The following is a 9,555-nucleotide window of genomic DNA, read 5'->3' as shown; positions in this document are numbered from 1 at the left end:
AGCGTTTTTATATATAGCACTGGGATAGCTCATCTCTGCTGTTTTTTTGGCTTGGAGGCGGCGTTAGAAAAGGCAACTGTTGTCCTTTGTTAGAAAGTGTGTCATTTGGCCGGAGAGCATAGTGATCAGAGCAATCTTGAAGAGCTCCAGCTCCGGGTGGAATCCTCCTCAGGGTTTCGGCTCCGACTCTGAATCCAGCTCCTTGTTTTCCTTCTCATCCGGGACAGTGTCGCCAGCGCCGAGTCTCCTGCGCTAATGGTTGACCGCAGCTGAGGAGCAGGTAGAGCCGCAGAAACGCTTTGACCCGCCTCCTTCCCGAGTGAGGCTGCTCGCTCTGACCGATTCGGGGCAAAGTGGGTGTTCAGGGCCGGATTTAGCGATCCGGCTGTCCGGGGCTCCGGAGAGGGCGATCGCTGCCTGTGTCAGCTGGGCGGCCGGGCGTCTTGTTTGTCCGTTGCTAGGCCGCTGGTGATGGAGAGGCGGCAGCCGACGGGAAGCCCAGGTGAATGCGGGGCAGCAGAGTGGGGCACGCTGCAGAGCCCGGCCAAAAGGTGTGGCTAGACCAGGCCAGCATGGTGTGTCCGGTCCGGGAAATGTGGAAGGCTGGTATCCGGTTCGGAAAATTTATGGATGTGAATGGGGACGGAGGGTGTTCGTCCCTGGAAATTTGTGGATGTGAACCGGGAGGGAGGGAGTCCGTCCCTGGAAATTTGTGGATGTGAACCGGGAGGGAGGGAGGGAGTCCGTCCCTGGAAATTTGTGGATGTGAACGGGGAGGGTATTTGCCCCAGGAGTAAAGGAGGAATGTCTAGTCCAGGAGTTATGCCGACCTGTACTGGGAAGATGAAATCAAAATGTAATGAAGTGTGGTCGGAGAGACCAGCTGAGGAGAATTTCTGAGAAGAGCATCTGGCTCAGGGATGATGTGTTTGAAAAGTAGGGTATGGAGGGTGGGAAGCAGGTGGAGATGAGGGGACTGGTAGGCTTGTCCATAAATATTACGTTGTTAAGGGATGAAGAATGAAGTGGCCGGTACAAGAGTGATGGGAGTGGTGAATGATGGTCTTACAATTGCCTCGCTTTGGGTGTGGTGAGAGAGCAACATTTGGGTAGGAGTGATGGGTGAGAGTGTTAGGTACAGGGAGCGCCTGTCCTTTGCTGTTTCCCTTTGTCGTTCTATTACTGTTGTAATTTGGTTTACTGTTAGCCAGTTTTACATGTTTTAAACACTGAATTTTGAATCATTACTCCAGTACACACAGTTATTTTTGCTGTAATATATTGTAAATTCTAAGTTTTTTAAAATGTACTTTGTGATATGTTCATGTTTATCTAAATGCACTATGCTGATGTTTGAATTACTTTAAAGGCACTCTCATGGTTTACTGAGTTCTTATTCATGGCTGCGTGACAGTAATTGAAAAAGCAGTTGCACAGAGGTGAGTATAACTCTACCGTATATCTGGTTATCGTAGTAACATAAAGTTTAAGGTTTCCCTGGAAACAAGCTCATCTTGGGAGCATGGCTGAAAATGAGTTCAGTGCACAGTCTTCATTTGCAGTGCATGCAGCTTATTCCTATAAAACTTCTTCAGTTTTCTTTCATTTGCAATGTAATATCAGTCAAAGTTTTAAGAATCTATGTAGTGATTTCACTAAGCTTAAAAAAGACGTCCTGTGACTCTGGCATTGCTGCAAGGATTAAACTACATTGTCTCTGTTGCAGTGTGAAGCCAGATTTGTATCTTGTCTTCCAAACGTTAATATATAGGGTGTTCAACAGAGAGACATGATCTTAGTGGTTTTGTTGCTTCTGTAGTAATTCAGAGATCCATGTCACACTCGGGGGAACATTTATCTGAAATCCTGAATCTTTCCACAAGGTGAAATTTGCATTCAAACAAAAGTCTGGAATTAGAACTCCAACAATGACCATGAAACTATCATTGGTTTTTGTAAAAGCCCACCAGGTTCACTAATGTCATTTAGAGAAGGAAATCTGCTATCTCTACCTGCTCTGACCTATAGGCAATGGAACCAGTTGTAAGCAATGAGGGAATTCCTTGTCCCACTGTATTTTTTGTTTTATTTCATGAGGAAATATACAGTCCAGATCCTAGGACTTACGTGGTGCATGCAGTGTCCCTATCACTTAACCAGGATGCCTGAGTTCAATTTCCACTTGCTCCAGAGATGTGTAATAACATCTTTGAACAGGTTAATTAGAAAATAACTGGAAGTTGTGGTAGGGACATGACCCCTGCACCACAGGAATCCTGGATTTCATATTTACTCATAAAATAAAACTAATATTACGCAATGGGACAAGGAATTCCCTCACTGCTTACAACTATTTCCATTGCAATGTGAAGGCACAGAATCGACAAACCTTAATTTCACTGAAATTATTATTATATATTTCCCAGATTTCTGTGAGGGCTACTGATTCTCCTTAGAAATTGAGCTCAAATGAGTTCTTGCATTTTGATTCACTTGTTATATTGGCTCTATTTGGTTTGCACTGAAACTGTAGGAGACAGTGAAAGAATTTAACTTGAGTTCTCTGATTCCTATTTCTCTCAGGGCCTTTTCTTAGTCCTGGGAGTGTAATTAGTATGAAATCAAGATTCTCACGTGTGGTTCATTGTAATTTGTTCCTCTTAGATTTCCCTCTGTTTCTTAAATGACTACTCTTTCAATGGAGGGAGAGTGCAAAATTTGTACATGGCCAAAAATAGTTTTCTATGATTTAATTTAGTTTTCTATAATACTAATGGTTGTGACTGTAATGGTTACTTTGTTTGTCTTCCTCTATCCAACAAATATGTTTAACCCCTTGAACAGAGCAACAATATTTTTGAGATGAAATTTGATTTGTGTTGGAATAACTCTGGAGTTAAAGACTCCTGAGAAAAATTTAAGTTTGTATTTTGTATCCATCCTCACTGTAGAGGATACGGACAACATTCCAGAAGCAGCAAGTTATCACGAAATAAAAGGAAGGAAGGAACTCGGCAAAAATGTCAGCCCACAGCTGCAACAGTTTACTCGATATTATTTCTCTGGTGATTACAATCTTCACTGAGTTCCTGGATCCCATTGAACTTCATCGTAGAGTTTTGAAAGTAGCTAGTGAGATTGCTGATGCATTGGTTTTAAAATTTGAAAGTTCCATTGATTCAGGGATGGCCTAATTTGGTAGGAAGATAGCAAATGTATCTCTCTCTCATTTTAAAAGTGAAGGTACATGGAAAGCAGACCAGTTAGCTTAAGATCTGTCATAGAGAAATTGTTAGAACCTATGATTATTAATTAGGGATAGTCAGCATGGTTTTGTGTGAGGAAATTGTGTTTCTCACAAATTTGATTGAGTTTTTGAGGAAGTTAGCAAAAAGGTGGTTGAGGGCAGAGCAGTAGATGCTGTTTACTTGGAAATAAAAACTGAAAGAACTACGGATGCTGTAAATCAGGAACAAAAACAAAGTTGCTGGGGAAGCTCAGCAGATCTGGGAGCATCTGTGAGGGGAAAAACAGAGTTAACATTTAGGGTCTGGTGACCCTTCCTCAGAACACAGTTCATTGGACCTGAAACGTTAACTCTGGCTTTCCCTTCACAGATGCTACCAGATCTGCTGAGCTTCTCCAGAAACTTTGTTTTTGTTCCTGTTTACTTGGACTTGAGTAAAGCCTTTGACAAGGTTCTGTACGGTAGAGTAATTAGCAAAGATATGTCATGTGGGATCAGGGTGAGCTTTCCGATTAAATACATAATTGGCTGGATGGCAGAAGAAATAGAGTGGTGGTGGAGGGTTGCTTTTTGAACTGGATGCCTGTGTTCAATCGTGTTCCACGGGGATTGTTTCTGGATCCTCTTTAGTTTATGATTTATATAAATGATTTGGATGAGAATATAGAATGCAAGGTTAGTAAGTTGGCAGATGACACCAAAATTAGAACTCTGAGGGTTCTGAGGAAGGATCACCAGACCTGAAACGTTGATTCTGTTTTTTCCTTCACAGACGCTGCCAGACCTGCTGAGCTTTTCCAGCAACTTTGTTTTTGTTCCCGATTTGCAGCATTCACAGCTCTTTCGCTTTTTGTTCTAAAATTACAAATGAATCTTGATCAAATGGATCAATGGGCTGAAAAATGGCAGATAGAATTCACCCTGGATAAATATGAGGTATTGCACTTTGGACGTACAGATAGGTCCAAATAGATCTGTAGATCTACAGATAGATAAACAGTTAATGGTAAGGCCTTGGGTAGTGTTGTAGGGCAGAAGGACCAAGAGGTTCTAGCACATAATTCTTTGAAGTTTGTGTCGCATATTGACGGGGTGGTTAAAAATGCATTTGACACGCTTGTATCCATTGCTCAGTCCTTTGAGTACAAGAGTTGGGATGTCATATTGAGATTTTGCAGGACTTTGAGGCCTCTTCTGGAATACTGTGCCCAGTTCTGGTTGCCCGGTTATGGAAGGATTTGATTATGCTGGAGAAGCTTCAGAAGAGATTTACCAGGATATTGCTGGGTATGGAAGGTTCGAGATAGAATGAAAGGATGGACGGGATTTCTTTTGCGCTGGAGCGTTGGAGATTGAGAGATGATCTTATAGAAGTTTATAAATGATGAGACGTATCGATAGGGTTAAGGGTAGGTGTCCTTTCCTTAGGTTGGGGGATTTCAAGATTAAGGGGCACATTTTTAAGGTGAGCAGAGAGAAATTTTGCAAAAAAGACGTGGGCAAATTCTTTACACAGAGGGTGGTTAAGAGTGGAACAAACTTGCTGAGGAAGTGGTGGATGTGGGCACAAATTACAACATTTAAAAGGCATTTAAATAAGTACATGAATAGGAAAGGTCTGGAGGGATATGGCCGAGCAGCAGGCAGGGGGGATTAGTTTAGTTTGGGATTGTGTTCGGCATTGACTGATTGGACCAAAGGGTCTGTTTCCATGCCATATGACTCTAAGTTACGGAATTTGGATATGTTCAGGGTATCCAAGAAGAGTCAACATGATTTTGTGAAAGGGAAATCATGTTTAACCAATTTACCAATTTGAGTTCTTTGAGGAGATAATACATTCTGTGGATAAAGAGATACGGATGGTTGTACTGTACTAAGCTTCCCAGATAGCATTTCATAAATTGACATATCAAAAGTTGTTAAGGAAAATAAAAGCTCTTGGTGTAGGGTGTAGCATATTGACAGGGATAGAAGATCGGCTGGCAAACAGTACATGGAGTATGTGTAAATGGATCTTTTTCAGGGTGGCAGTATGTAATGCATGGTGTGCCACAAGGATTAGTGCTGGGACTTCAACTGTTTATGATATGTACACATAACTTAAATTGAGGGATGGATGGTGTAGTTGCCAAATTTTGTGACAGCACAGAGATAACAAAGAAATTAAGTTGAAGATGATTTAAATAAGGTGGGTACAAAAATATATTGATGGTTAAGTGAGTGGGCAAAGATGTGACACAAAGGAGTGTAATGTGAGAAAAGATACAATTGTCCATTTGGGCAGGAAGAATAAGAATGAAGCATGTTATCCAAACACTAAGAGATTGTAGATCTCAGATACAGAGGGTTCTGGGTGTCCTCGTGCATGAATCATGAAACGTTAGTGTGCAGGTACTCCAAGTAATTTGGAAAGTTCTGACATTATCATTTATCGTGGGGGGCATTGCATAAAGAAGTAGAACTTGGTGTTTTTTATACAGCTTACTTACAGACTGCATCTGGAGCACTCTGTACAGTATTGGTCACTTATTTAAGGAAAGATGTAAATGTGTTGAAAGTGATCAGGCAAGATTTACCAGACTAATACCTGGAAAGTGGGGGTTGACTTCTAAGTAAAGTTGGTTAGGCTAGGTTTGTATCTGCTGGGGTTTAGAAGTCTAAGAGGTGACTTAGTTGCAGCGTATTAGACCCTAAGGGGTCTTGACAGAATAGATTTGGAGAGGATGTTTCCTGTTATGGGGAATCTGGAACCTGGAGTCACTGTCCGTTTAAAAGTAAAATTTGGTGAAATTTCTGCTGAGAGGATTGAGTGTCTTTGGATTTCCCTTCCTGTATAAGTAGTGGAAGCAGAGCCCTTGAGTATTTTTAATGCAGAAGTAGATGGATTTCTGTTAAACATGTGGTTGAAAGATAATCAAGGATAGGTTTCAGTATAGATTTGATGTTACAATCAGGTCATCATGATTATATTCAACAGTAGAACAGGTTTAAGGGGCTGAATGACCACCACCAACTTCTCATTTCTCCCTTCCTTTCCTAAATGGAGTGCCCAGAATTAGATGCTGTACTCCTTTTGAAGCTGAACCAATGATTTATTACGGTTCTGAAATAATAAGGCGTGGAGCTGGATGAACACAGCAGGCCACGCAGCATCATTGGAGCAGGAAAGCTGACGTTTCGGACCCCGAAGAAGGGCCTAGGCCTGAAATGTCAGCTTTCCTGCTCCTCTGATGCTGCTTGGCCTGCTGTGTTCATCCAGTTCTACACCTTGTTATCTCAGATTCTCCAGCATCTACAGTTCCTACTATCTCTGAAACAATTTATTAAGATTCATTGTAATTTCCTTCTTTCTTTATAAATCACTGTATTTACCATTTTAACTGCTTTCTCTGCAACGTGCAACTATTCGTGGGTCCTAATGCTCTCGGATATCCTTTGGGAATGTATCCTTATTTTACATTGCCTCCTCGCATTTTCCTTCCAAAACATGCTACTTCATAGCTCTCTACATTAAACCTGATGTGCCACATGGCCTGTCCAGTTCTCTAGCCTGTCTTGCACCCTTTTGAATTCCATGATTATTTCATCATACAGTTCAAAGTATTTCTGTCACGTCAGAATTTTGAAATTGTGCTACCCTGACCCAAGTCTGTGTCATGAACATATTGATCCATGTGGTATACCACCTGTGCACCTTCCTGCAATCCAAAAAGCAAGCACCCACTGCTACTCTCTGTTCCTATTACTCAATCAACTACATATTCATGCTGCTACTTCCCTTTTAAATCCATAGTTAGACAAGTTATTTAAACAAGATTTGTCTTCAAGGCTTTCCTTAATTAATCTGTTCTAGTGCAAATTACTGTTAGAGTCATAGAGATGTACAGCACAGAAACAGACCCTTCGGTGTAACTCATCCATGCCGACCAGATATCCCAAATAAATCTAGTTCCATTTTGTCAGCATTTGGCCCATATCCCTGTGAACTTTTCACATTCATATACCGACCTAGATGCCTTTCAAATGTTGTAAGTGATCCAGCCTCCATCGCTTCCTCTGGTAGCTCGTTCTATACATGCACTAATGGCCAATTAGGGAGGTGCAATAAATGCTGGCCTAGTTAGTGGGGCCCTCATTTCATGAATGAATAAAAGTATAAAAGTTTTCTGCATGAAGAAGCTGCCTCTTTTAAATCTTTCCCCCTCTCACCTTAAACCTATGCCCTATAGTTTTGGATTCCCCCACCCCGGGGGAAAAAACTTTGTCTATATACCTTATCAATTCCGCTCATGATTTTATAAACCTCTATAAGGTCACCCCTCAGCCTCTGACACTCCAGAGAAAATAGCCCCAGCCTATTCAGCTTCTCCCTATAGTTCAAACCCTTCAACCCTGGCAACAATCCTTGTAAATCTTCTCTGAAGCCTCACAATCTGACAACATTCTTCCTATAGCAGGGTGACCACAATTGAATGCACTATTCGAAAAGTGGCCTAACTGTCCTGTACAACTGCAACATGACCGCCCATCTCCTAGATTCAGTGCACTGACCAATAAAGGCAAGCATTTCAGACGCCTTCTTCACTGCCCTGTCTACCTGTTACTTTTGTCCTGGTCTATTCTGTCTGACACCTTTTCTGAAGTTGATTTGACTGGCTGGCAGTTGTTGCGAATTTCCTTGCTCCATTTTTACACAAGGGTATAACTTCTGCGACAAGCACAGAGAATGCTGGAGAAGCATGGCAGGATCTACAGAGAGAAAGTGAGTTCACATTTCTGGTGGAGCTGGAACATGTACTGGTTGGAAGGGCTGAATTTCATTAGAATTAGGCCAGTGTCGTCTTGGGCCAGCTTACCAGTGCCATTGGGGAGGACTGAGGAGTTGCAAAACTTATACTCAAGTAAGGACAAAAATCTGCAGATACTGGTAATCTGAAACAAATGTGGAGAATGTGAGAGAAACTCAGCAGGTCTGCCAGCATCTCTGCAGAGAAACTGAGTTAATGTTTCGAGTCCAGTATGACTCTGCTGCATTTGTTGAAAAAGTTGATTGATGCTAAAAATATTAATGGTAGGGATATCTGACCTATATGCATAAAAGCCTCTGCTTCTACTGCTCATCAGTCTGTGTTGATTGCAGTGCAGTTCCTTGATTTGATGCCTGCTACTTTCTATCTGGCTTTCAATCATCCAAAAAACTCTTCCCTCGATCTCTTCGACCCCACGACCAAATCTGACTACCTAGGATTGAAAGATGTGACCGAAACTGGATAGCATCATTGGGTGGGAGAAAACTTCACAGGCTGTTGACCAGAAGACGTAGTCTTCACAACAAGGGCATCTTTTGTGGTATTGTGCGGCACTGCCACTGTACAACTGATGGATTAACTAAACACCCTGCAGCTGAAAACTGGGTATCAGGTGCTGTGGTCCAACAATAGCAAAACTGTATACCATCAAAATTTGTAATTTTACAGCCCAGCATGCCTACAAGTCTCAAAACAATGTTCTATTTGTGAATTTAAGCAATTCCACAAACAACTACATGCTAAACAGCAAAGCTTTGCAAACCAGTTATGTTCTGTCACAAAAGATTCTAGGTTCTTGAGCACAAGGTCTCTCTAATTTTTGTCTGGATTTGGTACACATTTGTATCAGCTGTCCATTCTCAGTAATTCAAAAGATCACCATAGGGACATTTTGTGTTCCTGTGCAACCACCCTGCTTCAATGGAATATTCCTGAAGCAGCTAACACAAGGAGATTCCGAGAACATCCCTATCGTCAATAAGATTCAAGCAAAAGTGCAAAAGACAAGACAAAGTATTTACTAACATCTTGATCCAGAAATTCTGAATGGATGATTCTTGGCATTGTCCAGAAGTACACACCATCACAGATGTCAGTGTAAGCCAGTTCATTTCACCTCAAAGGATAGCTGACTATACTTTCATTGCAAAGGACACTGACAGTATCCTAACTTGTGCTAAATTATTGTGCTTTTAGTCAAAATCTTGAGCCCTCCCTACTGATCAATATTACGGGACCAATTTAACTGCATGGACTGCAGTTGTTCAAGAGTAATTGCCAGCAATGTCCATATCTCCAGAATAAATAAAATAAAAAGCCAGCCACTATTTAAATGAAGTCTCAAACTTAATGTGTGATGGAATGGAAAAAAAAATAACAAAATAACCTGGCAGATTTAATCTTAAATTTGGCAAAACAATGCTGAAAACATTGTAAGTTATAAAATGTTTTAATTGTATATTTTTGAGAATGGGGTTTTTCACAATATTCAGGGCA

General features: G+C 41.4%; 1 protein-coding gene across 3 annotated transcripts in view; it reads left to right on the top strand.

The window, feature by feature from the left end:
• The first annotated feature begins 226 nt into the window (after positions 1-226).
• LOC125461453 (kinesin-like protein KIF3B) overlaps positions 227-9,555 on the top strand; it is a 33,143-nt gene continuing 23,814 nt past the window's right edge. The window contains exons 1-2 of one of the 3 annotated variants that reach the window (XM_048550253.2): positions 227-280; positions 1,370-1,439. The gene's annotated coding sequence lies outside the window, so the exon portion shown is untranslated. Of the gene's footprint in view, positions 552-1,369; positions 1,440-9,555 lie in introns of all 3 variants that reach the window. The other 2 variants (XM_048550252.2, XM_048550254.2) reach the window with 2 other exon arrangements.

Source organism: Stegostoma tigrinum, chromosome 19 (genome assembly GCF_030684315.1).
Source record: "Stegostoma tigrinum isolate sSteTig4 chromosome 19, sSteTig4.hap1, whole genome shotgun sequence".
In the NCBI taxonomy this organism is placed as follows: domain Eukaryota; kingdom Metazoa; phylum Chordata; class Chondrichthyes; order Orectolobiformes; family Stegostomatidae; genus Stegostoma; species Stegostoma tigrinum.
Note: the sequence above shows the minus strand (reverse complement) of the source record. Positions and strands in the feature narration are given on the sequence as shown.